We start from the raw sequence: 17,183 nt of genomic DNA, 5'->3' as shown, positions 1-17,183 counted from the left end.
CATCAAAGGCCTTGCCCTATCCTGGATCTCCTCATACCTTTCCAACTGCACATTGAGTGTCTCCCACTCCACCTCCTCATCCCACCCTCTCTCTGTTGGAGTCCCCCAAGGCTCTGTTCTAGGACCCCTACTCTTCTCAATCTATACGCTTGGTCTGGGGCAACTCATAAAGTCCCACGGATTCCAGTACCACCTGTCATCATCCTGGTTGGATTATAACAGATAAATGCACTAGTAACCTTTTTTTTTTTCCTTCAAGCCTTTGGCTTTAAGGTAGTTTTGCCCCGGTGGCCATTAGGGTCATTGCACTGTGGTGATTTCAGTTCTAGTTTTGCCCCCGGTGGCCGGTAGGGTCATTGCACTCAGGTTACTTTAGTTTAGTGCACATGATTATCACTAACAAGTGTGATTGCTCTGGTTTAACTATATAGGTATGTCTTGTTCTCTCACTCACTGTTGGTGATATTGCTCATTTCCAACCAAGTCTGGTGGAGGAAGGAACTACAGAAGAGTTCCTTGCAGCTCAGGCAGAGCTCTGGTGTAATAGCTTCAGGTGGAAGCTGAATTCTGGTGGTGGACTCTGTTGCTGGGAGCAAGAGCAACAGAGCAAAGCTAAGTGGTGTTACCCCTGTTTTGTACCTTTCCTTTTGTGTGTTTTAGTGCAGTGGTGGGATTAGTTTCTGCACCATCCATTTCACTAGAAAGGGCTAGGTGCAGGGCGAGCTAGGGTTTTTAGGTTCCTGATCGGCGTCCGGTGCGGAACCGGTATAGGGAACGTTAGGAGTGTGAGGGACACTGACTCAGGGGAGTGCAGGAGGTCTCCCCGTTCCCTATCGCAGGGCCCACTGTTGTAACTGTTTCCCCTCCCCCTTTTCTTGTTTTAGTTACCGGCCTGCGGGTCGTGTCACACAGGACAGTTACACGTGCTAGTTTTGTTGTTTTAGTTACCAACCTGCGGGTCGTGTCACACAGGACGGGTCCACGTGACACCACCTTTATGCTGATGACACTCAGATCTACCTCTCTGGCCCAGACGTCACTTCTCTGCTGTCCAGAATCCCAGAGTGTCTATCAGCCTTATCCTCCTTCTCCTCTCGCTTCCTCAAGCTCAATGTGGACAAATCTGAACTCATCATCTTTCCTCCATCTCACAGATCTTCCTTACCCGACCTAGCTATAACAATTAATGACATCACACTTTCCCCAGTACCAGAAGTCCGCTGCCTCGGAGTAACCTTTGACTCTGCCCTGTCCTTCAAACCGCACATCCAAGCTCTTTCTACCTCCTGTCGCCTCCAGCTCAAAAATATTTCCAGAATCCGTCCTTTCCTCCACCCTCAATCTACTTAAATACTTGTGCATGTCCTCATCACCTCCCGCCTCGACTACTGCAACATCCTTTTCTGTGGCCTCTCTGCTATCACCCTCGCACGTATCCAGTCCATCTCTCTCCTCGCTACTCCTCCACTTCTCCCCTCTGCAGATCTCTTCACTGGCTCCCATTCCCACAGCGTATCCAGTTCAAATTACTAATACTGACCTACAAGGCCATCTATAACCTGTGTCCCCCATATGTATCTGAACTAATCTCCCGTTACCTTCCCTCACGTAATCTCCGGTCCTCCCAAGACCTCCTTCTCTCCTCCGCACTTATTCGCTCCTCACCCAACCGCCTCCAAGACTTCTCCCGAACTGCTCCTACTCTCTGGAATTCTTTGCCCAACAAGTCCGACTATCAACCACATTTGGGTCCTTCAAACGGAACCTGAAAACCCACCTCTTCAAGAAAGCTTACAGCCTGCAATGACCCCGCTACCTCTTTCTCTCTCACCACTACCGGTGATATCACCTCAACCAACACCGAAACTGCTGCAACCCACCAACCTACTGTCTCCTTCCCCACCATCCTGTAGCATGTAAGCCCGAAAGGGCAGGGTCCTCTCCCCTCTGTATCAGTCTGTTATTGTTAGTTTGTTTACTGTATGTTATATCTGTAATTTGTAAGTAACCCCTTCTCATGTACAGCACCATGGAATCAATGGTGCTATATAAATAAATAATAATTTAAGGGTCTGAGTTTATTTAGGGATCTGATTTAAGGGTCTGCTCGTGGTAGTCTGAATTTATTTATGGATCTCATCTGGGGACTGAGTTTATTTAGGGGTCTGGTCTGGGGTCTGAGTTTATTTAGGGTTCTAGTCTATACCTCCCAACTGTCCCGATTCTAGTGGGACAGTCCCGATTTTGACCCCCCACCCACCCGCTGTCCCGCCCGGGAGTCTATTTTTCCCGCACTGCACTAAGATAAGCCGCACGCCCCCCTATGCACCCCATCCTCGCCCTCCCGGAGACACCCACCGCAGCCCCTCACAGTCAGCAATGACGTCGCTGGGCTGCTCTGTGTGCACAGGACCTGTGATGATGTCACAGGAGGGGAGGAGTCAGGGGTCACATGATCAGGGGCCTCAGTGTTATGCAGGACGCTGCTGTGCTGGTTGCCATGGTGCTGGATGAGGTGAAGTTTATGTGTGGGGTCAGGAGGGGTTTACAGGGTGGATGTAGCAGAGCTGTGTGTATACGAGGTGTACGGAGTGGAGCCGTGTGTGCAAGGTGTACAGAGCGGAGCCGTGTGTGTACAAGGTGTATGGAGTGGAGCTGTGTGTGTACGAGGTGTACGGAGCGGAGCTGTGTGTGTACATGGTGTACGGAGCGAAGCCACCTGTGTATGGGGTGTGCGGAGTAGAGTCGCATGTGTACAAGGTGTACGGAGCAAAGCCGCATGTGTATGGGGTGTAAGAAACGGAGCCCTGTGTGTACGAAGTATACAGAGCTGAGCCATGTGTGTACGAGGTTTACGGAGTGGAGCCATGTGTGTTCTGAGTGGAGCCGTGTGTGTGAGAGGTGTACGGAGCAGAGCCGTGTGTGTATGAGGTTTACGGAGTGGAGGCATGTGTGTACTGAGTGGAGCCGTTTGTGTGCGAGGTGTACGGAGCAGAGCCATATGTGTCATGAACTCATTTTCTGCTCCACCAGTTGAGAGATCCCCTTCCGTTCTCACTCTGGTGGTGACGGGAGGTAGTGCTGTTGGTTTAAGTGGTAGTGATCTGCCACCTGATGAGGAAGATAGCGATTGGATCTCTGGAGTATCAGACTGGATATAAGACAGCCGACGCCCTATCCTGGTGCTGGTGATTCAGTCTGCTTCTCAGGTCCTGGATTTCAGCTCTCTTCCAGTCTTCTCAAGTTAAGTTTGTTTTTTGCTAATGTTTTCTGACTTAGCTTGTCTTTTTTTCCTCCTCGGTTTCCCATTCATAACAGAATCACCAGCCATACTGCAGATTTTAGGGTACTCGAAAGCAGGAAAGAATTGTTAGAGAAAGGAAGAAAAAAAAAGAGAAAAAAGTGTCAGAATTTTTTTTTTATTTATTTTTATTATGTATTCTTTCCTCTTTTTTCTGGGGCCGTAGGAGGATTTTTTTTTCCTAATGGAGATTAAGCAATTGTCTGATCGTGTGGAGCAACTTGCTGCTGACGTGTAGGGAATTTCCGCCTACCTTATTCAGTCACATGCTGCTGAACCCAAGATTCCTACTCCTGATGTGTTTTCTGGGGATCGGTCTAATTTTCTGAATTTTAAGAATAATTGTAAATTATTTCTTGCTTTGAAGCCTAACGCATTGGGGAGCTCTGTGCAGTAGGTTAAAATTGTCATCTCCTTGCTGCATAGCGATCCCCAAGATTGGGCTTTTTCTCTGACACCTGAAAATCCTATTCTGACTAATGTGGATGCATTTTTTCAGGCCTTGGGGTTGTTGTATGATGAACCTAATGCCGTTGATCAAGCTGAGAGAACCCTGTTGGCATTAAACCAGGGTCAGGATCCTGCAGAGTTGTACTGTCAAAAATTCCGAAAGTGGGCGGTCCTTACTACTTGGAATGATAGTGCATTGGCAGCTCTCTTTCGGAAAGGTTTGTCAGAGACCGTAAAAGATGTTATGGTGGGATTTCCTGTTCCCTCTGGTCAGGATGGCTCTATGTCATTAGCCATTCAAGTTGATCGGCGTTTACGTGAACGTAAAACTACACGGGAGGCGCTGCCACCTTTTGAACAAATGTCTGAACCTATGCAATGTGATGGGGTTTTGTCTAGGGCACAACGTCGGGAGTTTAGAAGGCGTAATAAGCTGTGTTTTTTCTGTGGAGACGCCTCTCATGCTATTTCTGTCTGCCCTAAACAAGAGAAATGTTTTGCACACACATTTGCTGTGGGCAGTGTACAACCTAAGTTCCTTTTGGCAATTACTCTGATCTGCTCCTTATCCACATTTTCCACTAAGGCTTTTGTGGATTCAGGAGCAGCTCTGAATCTGATGGATTTGGACTTTGCTAAACGTTGTGGCTTGTCCATGACGCCTCTGCAGACGCCTATTCCTTTGAGGGGTATTGATGCCACTCCTTTGGCGGAGAATAAACCCCAGTTTTGGACAGGGCTGTGGAGTCGGAGTCGTAGAGTCGGAGTCGGTTTTGGTTGGAGTCGGAGTCGGTAGAAATGTACCGACTCCGACTCCAGCTTTAAAAAAAATGTATTAATATTTCATAATTGAACTTTCATATGAATTTTATAAATGTTACTCAAATATATATGTTCTATCAAACTATGAACAACAGTGATAAGCAGTTCTGCTGGAGATAGAAACATTTCTTACTTCTTGTGTGTCACTGTTCTCCACTGCCCTTATCTAATCTTATACTTGGTTAACCTCATGCTGCCCCAACCCCCCTACTTACAATGTATGAAACTGAAAGTGAAAATGTGTTGCAAATTCTTAGTAGTAAAGCTCCTCCTCTAGACTAGATCATACTAGGTGTGCATCTTCCAAGCATCTCACAACTGCCTGCTACTCAGAAGAGGAAGACTGTAAGAAGTATTATCCTTTCAACAAACTTTGCATCAGTTAACTGTGAGTACATGAGGAATAATAACAGTATTACTGACCACTATATCAGTTGTACGACCTGGCAATAATTTTGTACAATTGTTTTTAGGAAAAACAATTGTCATTTGGATTGTGAATGCAGAATTAAAAACCTGAGTGTCAAAGAAGCATCACATTAAATCAGCTGTATTTGAACATTTCACCATCACTCAAGATAGAAAACATTATGTCTGTCAGTGTATGACAAATGATCCAGACGAAAACAAATGCTGTGAAGCCAAGATGAGTGCATATTCAGGCAAAGATAAAAATGCTCCTACCAGAGCTTCTAATCTAAAGAGACATTTACAGCGCTTTCATCCAGAAGTACTGAAAGCAGTGGATGAGAAAGACTGCATCCAAACCAATGAACCAGTGCCCAGCTCTTCCAGCCAAACAAAGGAGCAGAGAACTTTGCAGCCATCAGTTGCAAGATATTTTGTCAGTGACAAAGTTACTGTGACAATGACAGTAGATACATTTAGAAAACAGATCATAGAGCTTGTTGTAAAGGATAGTGTGCCTATTTCATTATTTTCACGACCAGCTTTTATGTGTCTGAATGGGGAAATGGCCCGCAAGCTTGGTGTTTCTCTGGAGAGAGAGAGTATTAGAAAATTAGTAATCGAAGAAGCTATTAAACAAAAGGAAGAACTTAAAAAAACTCTCAAGGGACGCTTTCTGTTTCTTAAAATGGATGCCTGCACACGTCACAGAGTGAACTATTTTGCCATCAATGTCCGATTTGTTTGTGACAAAAATGAAATAGTTACCAAGACATTGGCAGTAAAAGACACCAAAGCTCATCACACCAGTGAGTTTCTCCAGGTCTTGGTGGAAAAGGTTCTGCAAGACTATGAACTTAAAAAAGAGCAAGTTCTTTCTGTCGTAACTGACAATGCTTCAAATATGATAAGTACTATTAAGCTAATGAATGAGAGTAATGATGGTGACCAGCAGCTAGAAGAACATTCTGGGTCCACAGACACACATGTTTGAAATAGAGGAACACAGTATTGTAACTGAGGAGCAAACTGAAGTTGCTTCAGATGAACAGCAACATGATAGTTTAGATGATCTTGTTGAAACTGTGTCAATATGTTCTTTCATTCATCACATGCGCTGTGTTGTGCATACGCTACAGCTGGCTATAAGAGACAGTCTGCAAGAAGGACATGCTGCTGCACTGATTGGCAAGGTGAGAAAATTGGCTACTGTTGCCAGAACCCCTAAAGTTGACTCAATTTTGAAGAGACGTGCTGGAAAAGGGGCAATTATTGATCAAGCCACACGATGGGGCAGTACTTACTTAATGATTCAGCGCTTGGTTGAACTGAAAACCTTTCTTGTAGACATGGCTAACCCTCAACTGACGCTAAATGAAAGTCAGTGGAATCAGGTGACTGAGCTGGAAAAATTGCTAGAGCACCCATTTATAGTGACTAAAAAATTACAAGCAGAGGACTTAACTCCAGGTATTTTCTTAAAGGAGTGGAAGAACCTGATGTTTCACCTGTCCCAAGAGGAGGGTTAATTGCAAGTGGCATTGCTACATCAATGAAACGGAGAGAGAAGCTACTATTACAAAATAACATTTCTTTTGGCAGCTGTTTATGTAGACCCAATGCATCGGATTCTTCTAGATGATCAACAGCTAAGTAAAGGAAAAGAAGCTCTGTTTGAAATAGCAGTAAGGATGAAAGGGTTGCAGAACAGTCAGGAGGAACAAGAAGAATTTGGTCGTCCTGCCACATCTTCACCCTCATCATCAACTGATGAAGAATTTAATTTCGAAAAATATTTGGATCACAAGGACCGTGCAAAGCGTTCCCGCATAGAAGAGTCATCCCCATCAAGGAACACAGCCAGTACATTTCAGCAGAATTTTTCATGTGCACTAAAAGAAATTGAGAAATTTGACCGTTCATCAAAAATAACAGTGAAACAAGCGATTCCTTTGTATCCTGACATTGTCAGAGATGTTGCCCGAGTGGTTACTGCTTTGCCACCAACACAAGTTAGTGTAGAGAGGTTGTTCTCTGCTCTCAAAATAATTAGATCAGATTTGAGGGCATCCATGAAGGAGGATCTGACAGAGGCAATACTTTTTCTGAGAACAAATTTATAGATTTCTTCTTATTAACTGCATAAAATTGTTTATTGCATATTTACTTACAGTTTAGAAAAGTTTATAAAAGTTATTTGCTATATTCTAATTGTATTCTAATAAATGTAGTTTTTGCTCTAAGTGGTCTGATTACTTATATGATGGTGAGAAACTGAATAAGCACGATGTTTAATATTTTACAACAGTAAATTTGTTGTTATGAATTGGCCATTTATGAAGGAGTCAGAGCCGGAGTCGGAGCCTGATAAAATCCAGGAGTCGGAGTCGCAACTGTGGCTTACCGACTCCACAGCCCTGGTTTTGGACCCAGGTGATAATGTGAGTTGCCCCAGACCACCAAGAAAAGTGTAAATTTTTGGTGCTGCATAATTTGCATGATACTATTGTTCTGGGGTTTCCCTGGTTGCAGGCTCATAACCCAGTTTTGGATTGGAAATCTGTGTCTGTGTTGAGTTGGGGTTGTCAGTGTGTTCTTAGGGACGCTCCTGTTTTCTCCACCTCTCCTCAGTCTCATGATATTCCTGATTATGTGGCCGATTTTTCTGATGTATTTAGTGAGAGTAAGTCTGCGTCTTTGCCTCCTCATAGGAGTTATGACTGTGCAATTGAGCTGATGCCTGGGTGTAAATTTCCCAAGGGTCGGTTTTTCAACTTATCTGTACCCGAACATGATGCTATGCGATCCTATATTAAGGAGTCATTGGAGAAGGGTCATATTAGACCATCCTCGTCACCTTTAGGTGCTGGTTTTTTTTTGTGGCCAAGAAAGATGGTTCATTAAGACCGTGTATTGATTATCGTTCCCTTAACAAGATGACGGTTAAATATCAGTAACCATTACCTCTGATGTCTGATTTATTCTCCAGAGTTAAGAGTGCCTGCTGGTTTACTAAGCTTAAACTCAGGGGGGCGTATAATCTTATTCGCATCAAGAACGGGGATGAATGGAAGACGGCGTTTAATACTCCGGAGGGACATTTTGAGTACCTGGTGATGCCTTTTGGGCTCACTAATGCCCCTTCTGTCTTCCAGTCCTTTATGAATGATATTTTCCGAGACTTTGTGGATAAGTTTTTGATCATCTATCTGGATGATATTTCGATCTTTTCTAGTGAGTGGGATTCCCATGTGGAACATGTCCGGACTGTGTTCCGGATTTTGAGGGAGAATTCCCTGTTTGTTAAGGGATCGAAATGTCTCTTTGGTGTACAGAGGATTTCATTTTTGGGATTTATCTTGTCTCCATCGACTATTGAAATGGACCTGGCCAAGGTACAGGCCATTTATGATTGGGTTCAGCCTACTTCTTTGAAGGCTCTCCAAAAGTTTCTGGGTTTTTCTAATTTCTTTCGTAAATGTATAAGTAATTTTTCTAGTATTGTCAAACCACTGACTGATCTGACCAAAAAGAGAGCTGATGTGCTGAATTGGTCTCCTGAGGCTGTCTCAGCATTTCAGGAGCTTAAGCGGAGATTTACTTCAGCTCCAGTTTTACGGCAACCTGATGTCTCACTTCCATTTCAAGTGGAGGTGGACGCTTCTGAGATTGGTGCAGGAGCTGTGTTGTCCCAAAAAGACCCTGTGACTTCTAAGATGAATCCCTGTGCCTTCTTTTCTCGAAAGTTTTCCCCATCTGAATCTGAACGCAACTATGACGTGGGGAATTGGGAATTGTTGGCCATGAAATGGGCATTTGAGGAGTGGAGACATTGGCTGGAGGGAGCTAGACATAAATTTGTGGTCCTCACCGATCACAAGAATCTGATTTATCTGGAGTCGGCCAAACGCTTGAATCCTAGACAGGCTAGATGGGCCTTGTTTTTCACGCGTTTTAATTTTGTGGTCTCTTTTCTTCCGGGCACTAAGAATGTTAAGGCAGACGCCCTTTCTAGGAGTTTCTTTGCTGATTCTCTTAATGTGACCGAGCCTACTACCATCCTAGGTGAGGGGGTAGTTCTTTCAGCCATTTCGCCCGATTTGAGACGCGCCCTTGAGGAATTTCAGGAGGATAAACCTGAGCGTTGCCCTATGGGAAGATTGCATGTTCCTGACCAGTGGAGAAAGAGAGTCATGTCTGAAGTCCATTGCTCCACATTGGCTGGTCATCCAGGTATTTTTGGTACCAGAGATTTGGTGAGTCGGTCCTTTTGGTGGCCTGCCTTATCTCGTGATGTCAGGAATTTTGTACAGTCCTGTGGGACTTGTTCTCGGTCTAAACCCTGTTCTCGTTCTAGTGGGTTGCTGATGCCCCTGCCGGTGCTCAAGAGGCCATGGACCCATGTCTCAATAGATTTTATTTCTTATCTTCCTGTCTCTCAGAGAATGACTGTTATCTGGGTGATTTGTGATAGATTTTCGAAGATGGTCCATCTTGTACCACTCCCAAAGTTGCCATCTTCCGCTGAGTTGGTGCCCTTGTTTTTACAACAGGTCGTTCGGTTACATGGGATTCCTGAGAACATTGTGTCCGATAGAGTGGTCCAGTTTGTTTCCAGATTCAGGAAAGCCTTTTGTTCCAATCTGGGAATTCAGTTATCCTTCTCCTCCGCATTTCATCCCCAGACCAATGGGCAGACTGCGAGAACAAACCAGACCCTGAAGTCTTATTTAAGATGTTTTATATCTGCTGATCAAGATGATTGGGTCTCATTTTTGCCCTTGGCCGAATTTGCGCTGAACAATAGAGCTAGTTCTGTCACTCTGATGTCACCCTTTTTCTGTAATTTTGGGTTTCATCCTCGATTCTCTTCAGGGCAAGTGGAATCTTCGTCCTTCCCAGGTGTGGACACTGTGGTTGTGAGAATGCAGCAGATATGGGACCAAGTGGTGGATAAGTTGTCACTCTCTCAGGAAAAGGCCCAGCGTTTTTCCAACCGGCATAGGTCCATTGGTCCCCGGTTTAAAGTGGGTGATATGGTTTGGTTGTCGTCTAAGAATATTCCTATGAAGGTTGCATCTCCAAAATTTAAGCCAAGATTTATTGGACCTTATAAAGATTCTTAATCCTGTTTCTTTTCGATTGGCTCTTCCAGTTACATTCAAAATCCATAACGTATTTCACAAGTCACTGTTGAAGAGGTTTGTTGAGCCAGTAGTTCCTGTGGCGGCACCTCCTGATCTTGTATTGGTTAAAGGCAATGTGGAATATGAGGTAGAGAAAATATTTGATTCTCGTTTGGTTAGACGGAGACTCCAGTATTTGGTCAAATGGAAGGGTTATGGCCAGGAGGATAATTCTTGGGTCTCTGCCTCTGATATTCATGCCAATAAATTGGTTCGTGCTTTTCACTGGGCCCATCCTGATCGGCCTGGTGGCATGGATGAGGGTTCGGTGACACCTCCTCAAGGGGGGGTACTGTCATGAACTCCTTTTCTGCTCCACCAGTTGAGAGTTCCCTTCCGTTCTCCCTCTGGTGGTGACGGGAGGTAGTGCTGTTGGTTTAAGTGGTAGTGATCTGCCATCTGATGAGGAAGATAGCGATTGGATCTCTGGAGTATCAGACTGGATATAAGACAGCCGACGCCCTATCCAGGTGCTGGTGATTCAGTCTGCTTCTCAGGTCCTGGACTTCAGCTCTCTTCCAGTCTTCTCAAGTTAAGTTTGTTTTTTGCTAATGTTCACACTTGCGCTTGTTGGTCAATTCAGTTTTTTGTGTGAATCAGCTTGCCCCTGCTGGGGCTATGCTGAATTTCCACTCCTATTAATCAGTATTTGCCAATCTGCTTTTTGTCCCTTATTAGATTGGCCTCTTTTCTGCTCTGTCTCAGGATATTTCAGAGTGCTGATATAGGTTTAGAAGTCTAGTGACTTCAGGGTTAATTTTGCTATCAGAAGTGTTGGGCAATATTTTTGTAGGTTGTTTTTGGCAGATTGCAGACAGTGTCTTTCCTTTTCTGTCCTTTTTAGTTAGCCGGGCCCCATTGTTTGCTCAGCCTATTTTCCTGCCTTTGTTTGTATTTTCATCTTGCTTCACCGTCAATACATGTGGGGGGCTGTCTTTCCTTTGGGGTCTGCTCTGGGGCAGTTAGTTTTCCTCTTTTCCTGCTTTAGGCTTATGTAGTTCTCCGGTTGTGACGAGGCGTCTAGGACCAACGTAGGAACGCTCCACGACTGCTTCTAATTGTGCGGTTAAGATCAGGGATCTGCAATCTGCATAGTTACCAACTTCTCTGGTTTTCTGAGACTTAGCTTGTTGTCTTCTTTTTCCTCCTCGGTTTCCCATTCATAACACATATGTTTATGAGGCATACAAAGCGGAACCGTGTGTGTATGAGGTGTGCGGAGCTGTACGTGTACAAGGTGTATGGTGGGGAGCATTCATACCTCCCAACCGTCCTGGATCCAGCAGGACAGTCCCGATTTTGAGAGTTTGCCCCACTGTCCCGGCCGGGAGCTTACTTTTCCTGCGGACACAGGAGTACATGGCGGTGCCCCGAGGAGCACTTTAAAACTCACACATGACATTCCACCGGAAGTGATGTTCTGGAAGCTGACCGGAAATGAAGTAATTTCGGGAGGAGATTGTAACGGAACCACGGTGGCACTTTAGGGAATGCTTCAGATCCATCACTGTGTCTTCCGACGACAGCGTGGACAGAGGGATTGCCTTGGAATCGGGGTTGCCGGCCATGTGAGCGGATCATGATATGTCCTGCACCGGGATGTTCAGGTGGGCATTACAATGGGAGCCGGGCTGCTATAGTATCTTTATAGAATCTTTCTTTCTCTCTGTTGCTTTCTTTCTATGTTCTTTCTTTCTCTCTCTTTGTTTCTTTCTTTCTCTGTTCTATCTTTCTCTCTGTTTTTTTCTTTCTGTCTGTTTCTTTCTCTCTGTTCTTTCTTTCCCACTCTAATCTTTCTTTTTTCTTTCTCTCTCTGTTCTTTCTTTCTCTGTTCTTCCTTTTTCTCTCTCTCCCCGTTCTTTCTTTCCCCTCTTTCTTTCTCTGTTCTCTTTCTTTCCCCTCTTTCTTTCTCTCTTTTCTTTCCCTTTCTTTCATTACTTCTTTCTTTCCCCTCTTTATTTCTCTCTCTCTGTTCTTTCTTTCCAATATTTCTTTCTTTCTCTCTCTGTTCTTTCTTTCTCTCTATCTGTTCTTTCTTTCTCTTTCTTTCTTTCCCCTCTACTCTGTTCTTTCTTTCTTGCTTTCTCTTTCTTTCTTTCTCTCTCTGTTCTTTTTTGTCCCCTCTTTCTTTCTCTCTCTGTTCTTTCTTTCTCTCTTTTCTCTGTTCTTTCTTTCTCTCTCTCTCTGTTCTTTCTTTCTCTTTCTTTCTTTTTTCTCTCTGTTCTTTCTTTCCTTCCCCTCTTTCTTTCTCTCTGTTCTTTCTTTCTTTCCCCTTTCTTTCTCTGTTCTTTCTTTCACTCTCTGTTCTTTCTTTTTCTTTCCCCTCTTTCTTTCTCTCTGTTCTTTCTTTCTCACTCTGTTCTTTCTATTTGTTCTCTCTCTCTGTTCTTTCTTTCCCCTCTTTCTTTCCCTTCTTTCTCTCTCTCTGTTCTTTCTTCCTCTGTTCTTTTTTTCTGTCCCCTCTTTCTCTCTCTGTTCTTTCTCTTTCCCCTCTTTCTTTCTCTCTCTCTGTTCTTTTGTTCTCTTTTCTTTCTCTGTTCTTTTTTCTTTCCCCTTTTTCTTTCTCTCTGCTCTTTTTTCTTTCCCCTTTCTTTTTCTCTCTCTGTTCTTTCTTTCGCTCTCTGTTCTTTCCTTCCCCTCTTTCTTTCTCTCTCTGTTCTTCCTTTCTCGTTTTCTCTCTGTTCTTTCTTTCTCTCCTTTCTTTCTTTCTCTCTCTCTTTTTTCTTTTTCTCTCTCTCTGTTCTTTATTTCTTTCCCTCAGTACCAGCCACTGTGCCCATAATGCCAGCCACTGTGCCCTCAGTACCAGTCAGTGTGATCAGTAGTGCTAAATGGGTGCGGTTGGGCATGGACATGGGTGTGACTAGTTTTGAAATGGGTGTGGTGACGGGCGTGGCCTAACATTTGCCACGGCACGCTGTGTGCGCCACATCCTTTGTCCCTCCTTCCCTTCTTCAAAGGTTGGGAGGTATAGTCTAGTCTGGGGTCTGAGTTTATATTACTAACATTTTATACTACACTGGCACGCTATGGGTATCTTTATCTGCGGGTGCCATTGATGCCCAGTTACACTCCTTGAGTGCTGTATGCCAGCCTGACCTGTCTGTCCACCTGGAGAAGATCAAAGAGAAAGGGGAGATGGAGGAGGCAGGTACTAAAAGCAGAAACAGGGAGTGTCCCACAAAACACATACACAAGCATTGGAATGGAGAAAGGGATAATCACTCAATTGCTTTCCAGCCTGTATCAGCTGTCAGACAGGGTGGAGGCGGCCATGCTGTGAGTAATGGGTATATAAACCACTCCACCTGCTATATATATACTGCCTGTGCTCAGTAATGTCCTCTACAAACACATCGCTCCTTCCCGGGGACCTCACCCTCTCAGCACACTCAATTTTTTTTCCGTGTGAAAGCAAGATCTTAGGACTTAGGTGGACCCAGAAGGGGATTTGGGCATTGAACCTGCCGTGTTTGATCCAGTAGCTTTTGTTCATGACTGAGATTCCCGAGTCTCGGGGTGGAGAGTTGTATGTTTGACATGAGATTAGGGAATGATTGCTGAACACTTGTTAAAAGCGAAGTGAAAGGAAACTGTGAGAGAGAAACTAGCACATAGGAAGAAGTGATGGCACTTAAAGGAGAACTCCACCCATCGTGTGATGTGCCATAGAGGCACGTAAATAGTTCAGATGCTCGTCACTGATCTGGTACATCAACCCTCACCTGTGCTCATCACTGATCTGGTACATCACCGCTCACCCTATAACTATGCCCGTCACTGATCTGGTGTATCACACCTCACCCTATAACTGTGCTCATCACTGATCTGGTGTATCACCTCTCACCCTATAGCTGTGCTCATCACTGACCTGGTGTATCACACCTCACCCTATAACTATGCCCGTCACTGATCTGGTGTATCACACCTCACCCTATAACTGTGCTCATCACTGATCTGGTGTATCACCTCTCACCCTATAGCTGTGCTCATCACTGACCTGGTACATCACCGCTCACCCTATAACTGTGCTCATCACTGAGCTGGTACATCACCCCTTACCCTATAACTGTTCTTGTCACTGATCTGGTGTATCACCCCTCACCCTATAACTGTGCTCATCACTGATCTAGTGTATCACCTCTCACCCTATAGCTGTGCTCATCACTGGTCTGGTGTATCACACCTCACCCTATAACTGTGCTCATCACTGATCTGGTGTATCACACCTCACCCTATAACTGTGCTCATCACTGACCTGGTACATCACCGCTCACCCTATAACTGTGCTCATCACTGATCTGGTACATCACCACTCACCCTATAACTGTGCTCATCACTGATCTGGTGTATCACACCTCACCCTATAACTGTGCTTGTCACTGATCTGGTACGTCACCTCTCACCCTATAACTGTGTTCGTCACTGATCTGGTGTACCACATCTCACCCTATAACTGTGCTCATCACTGATCTGGTGTATCACCCCTCACCCTATAACTGTGCTCATCACTGATCTGGTGTATCACCCCTCACCCTATAACTGTGCTCATCACTGATCTGGTGTATCACCCCTCACCCTATAACTGTGCTCGTCACTGATCTGGTGTATCACACCTCACCCTATAACTGTGCTCGTCACTGATCTGGTGTATCACCCCTCACCCTATAACTGAGCTCATCACTGATCTGGTACATCACCCCTCACCCTATAACTGTGCTCATCACTGATCTGGTGTATCACACCTCACCCTATAACTGTGCTCATCACTGATCTGGTGTATCACACCTCACCCTATAACTGAGTGCATCACTGATCTGGTACATCACCCCTCACCCTATAACTGTGCTCATCACTGATCTGGTGTATCACACCTCACCCTATAACTGTGCTCATCACTGATCTGGTGTATCACACCTCACCCTATAACTGAGCTTGTCACTGATCTGGTACATCACCTCTCATCCCATAACTGTGATTGTCACTGATCTGGTACATCACCCCTTACCCTATAACTGAGCTTGTCACTGATCTGGTATATCACCCCTTACCCTACAACTGTGCTTGTCACTCATCTGGTGTATCACACCTCACCCTATAACTGTGCTCATCACTGATCTGGTACATCAACCCTTACCCTATAACTGAGCTTGTCACTGATCTGGTGTATCACCCCTCACCCTATAACTGAGCTTGTCACTGATCTGGTGTATCACCCCTCACCCTATAACTGAGCTTGTCACTGATCTGGTACATCACCGCTCATCCCATAACTGTGCTTGTCACTGATCTGGTGTATCACTGCTCATGCTATAACTGTCATTGATTTATTATTACATGATTCTTAAGAGAAAAAGGATTTCTGGGTCTTGTCTATTATTGCCTGTTGGTCATATTTAAAGGATGTTAAAATAATACTTTTATTGATGAAGTGTTCCAACACTTATACCCACCACCGTAAAGACAAACTGATCCCATTAAACCAATGAGAAAGTGACATCTGGCCACAAATTGGTGGATAGTGGGGGAAGCAGAATATCAGACCTTCACGAATCTGATATTGATGATCTGTCCTACAGATAGGGCAAGCAATATGATAGCAGTGGACAATCCCTTTAAAGAGAATGTCTAGTCATCTATCCAAAGAATGAATCCGTGATTGGGTCGATCAGTGACATCCTATGCGCAAACAAGAAACGTCCTGACTGGGATTCTATAGAGACGATGTGGATCTCGTGCTAAAACCTGTCAACAAATCTGAATTAAAGCAGATCTGCTAGAAAAAGAGTAGGTGATACATTTGATATCAAATTATTTCTTAGGCTTAAGGAGTTCCTTAAATTGGTTGTCCAGTGTAGAAAACCCATCTATATATACTCTGTTGTGGAATTGCTGGTTATTAATGGGGGGTCCCCTTTAAGAAACTGAAAAAGTAGTTCAAAAGCTGTAATGTATAATTTCCCTGTTTCCTTTCACCAGAGTCCCAACGATCTCCCGATGCTGTTATGATAAATCTAGTAAACATGAAAAATATTAATACTAGATACCAGGAACAGTAGTAATGCCATACCTCCCATCTTTAAAAGATAAGAGGAACAATTACTGCGGCCACTACTCGTCACACTGCGATTTTCAATTTAAACTAATCCAGTTATTTATATGTGGCCATACAGAAATATTTCTCCTTGTGATGCCCATTAGTCTTTCAACACAGTATGGTACCCATTTCATAGCCCCCGCAGTGCCCACCACACACAGTATGATGCCCCCGCAGTGCCCACCACACTATAATTCCCGTCCTGTGCCCTAATACAGTATGATGCCCCTACAGTTCAATTCCCCACACACAGTATGATATCCCTACAGTCTCCCACACATAGTATAATGCTCCCACAGCCTCCCACACATAGTATAATGCTCCCACAGCCTCCCACACATAGTATAATGCTCCCACAGCCTCCCACACACAGTATGATGCTCCCACAGCCTCTCACAAATAGTATGATGCTCCCACAGCCTCTCACACATAGTATAATGCTCCCACAGCCTCCCACGCATAGTATAATGCTCCCACAGCCTCCCACACATAGTATAATGCTCCCACAGCCTCCCACACATAGTATAATGCTCCCACAGCCTCTCACACAGTATGATGCTCCCACAGCCTCTCACACATAGTATAATGCTCTCACAGTCTCCCACACATAGTATAATGCTCCCACAGCCTCCCACACATAGTATAATGCTCCCACAGCCTCCCACACATAGTATAATGCTCCCACAGCCTCCCACACATAGTATAATGCTCCCACAGCCTCTCACACAGTATGATGCTCCCACAGCCTCTCACACATAGTATAATGCTCTCACAGTCTCCCACACATAGTATAATGCTCCCACAGCCTCCCACACATAGTATAATGCTCCCACAGCCTCCCACACATAGTATAATGCTCCCACAGCCTCCCACACATAGTATAATGCTCCCACAGTCTCCCACACATAGTATAATGCTC

The sequence above is a fragment of the Dendrobates tinctorius genome, unplaced genomic scaffold (assembly GCF_039654945.1).
Source record: "Dendrobates tinctorius isolate UK_male_01 unplaced genomic scaffold, ASM3965494v1 ptg000099l, whole genome shotgun sequence".
In the NCBI taxonomy this organism is placed as follows: Eukaryota; Metazoa; Chordata; class Amphibia; order Anura; family Dendrobatidae; genus Dendrobates; species Dendrobates tinctorius.
Note: the sequence above shows the minus strand (reverse complement) of the source record.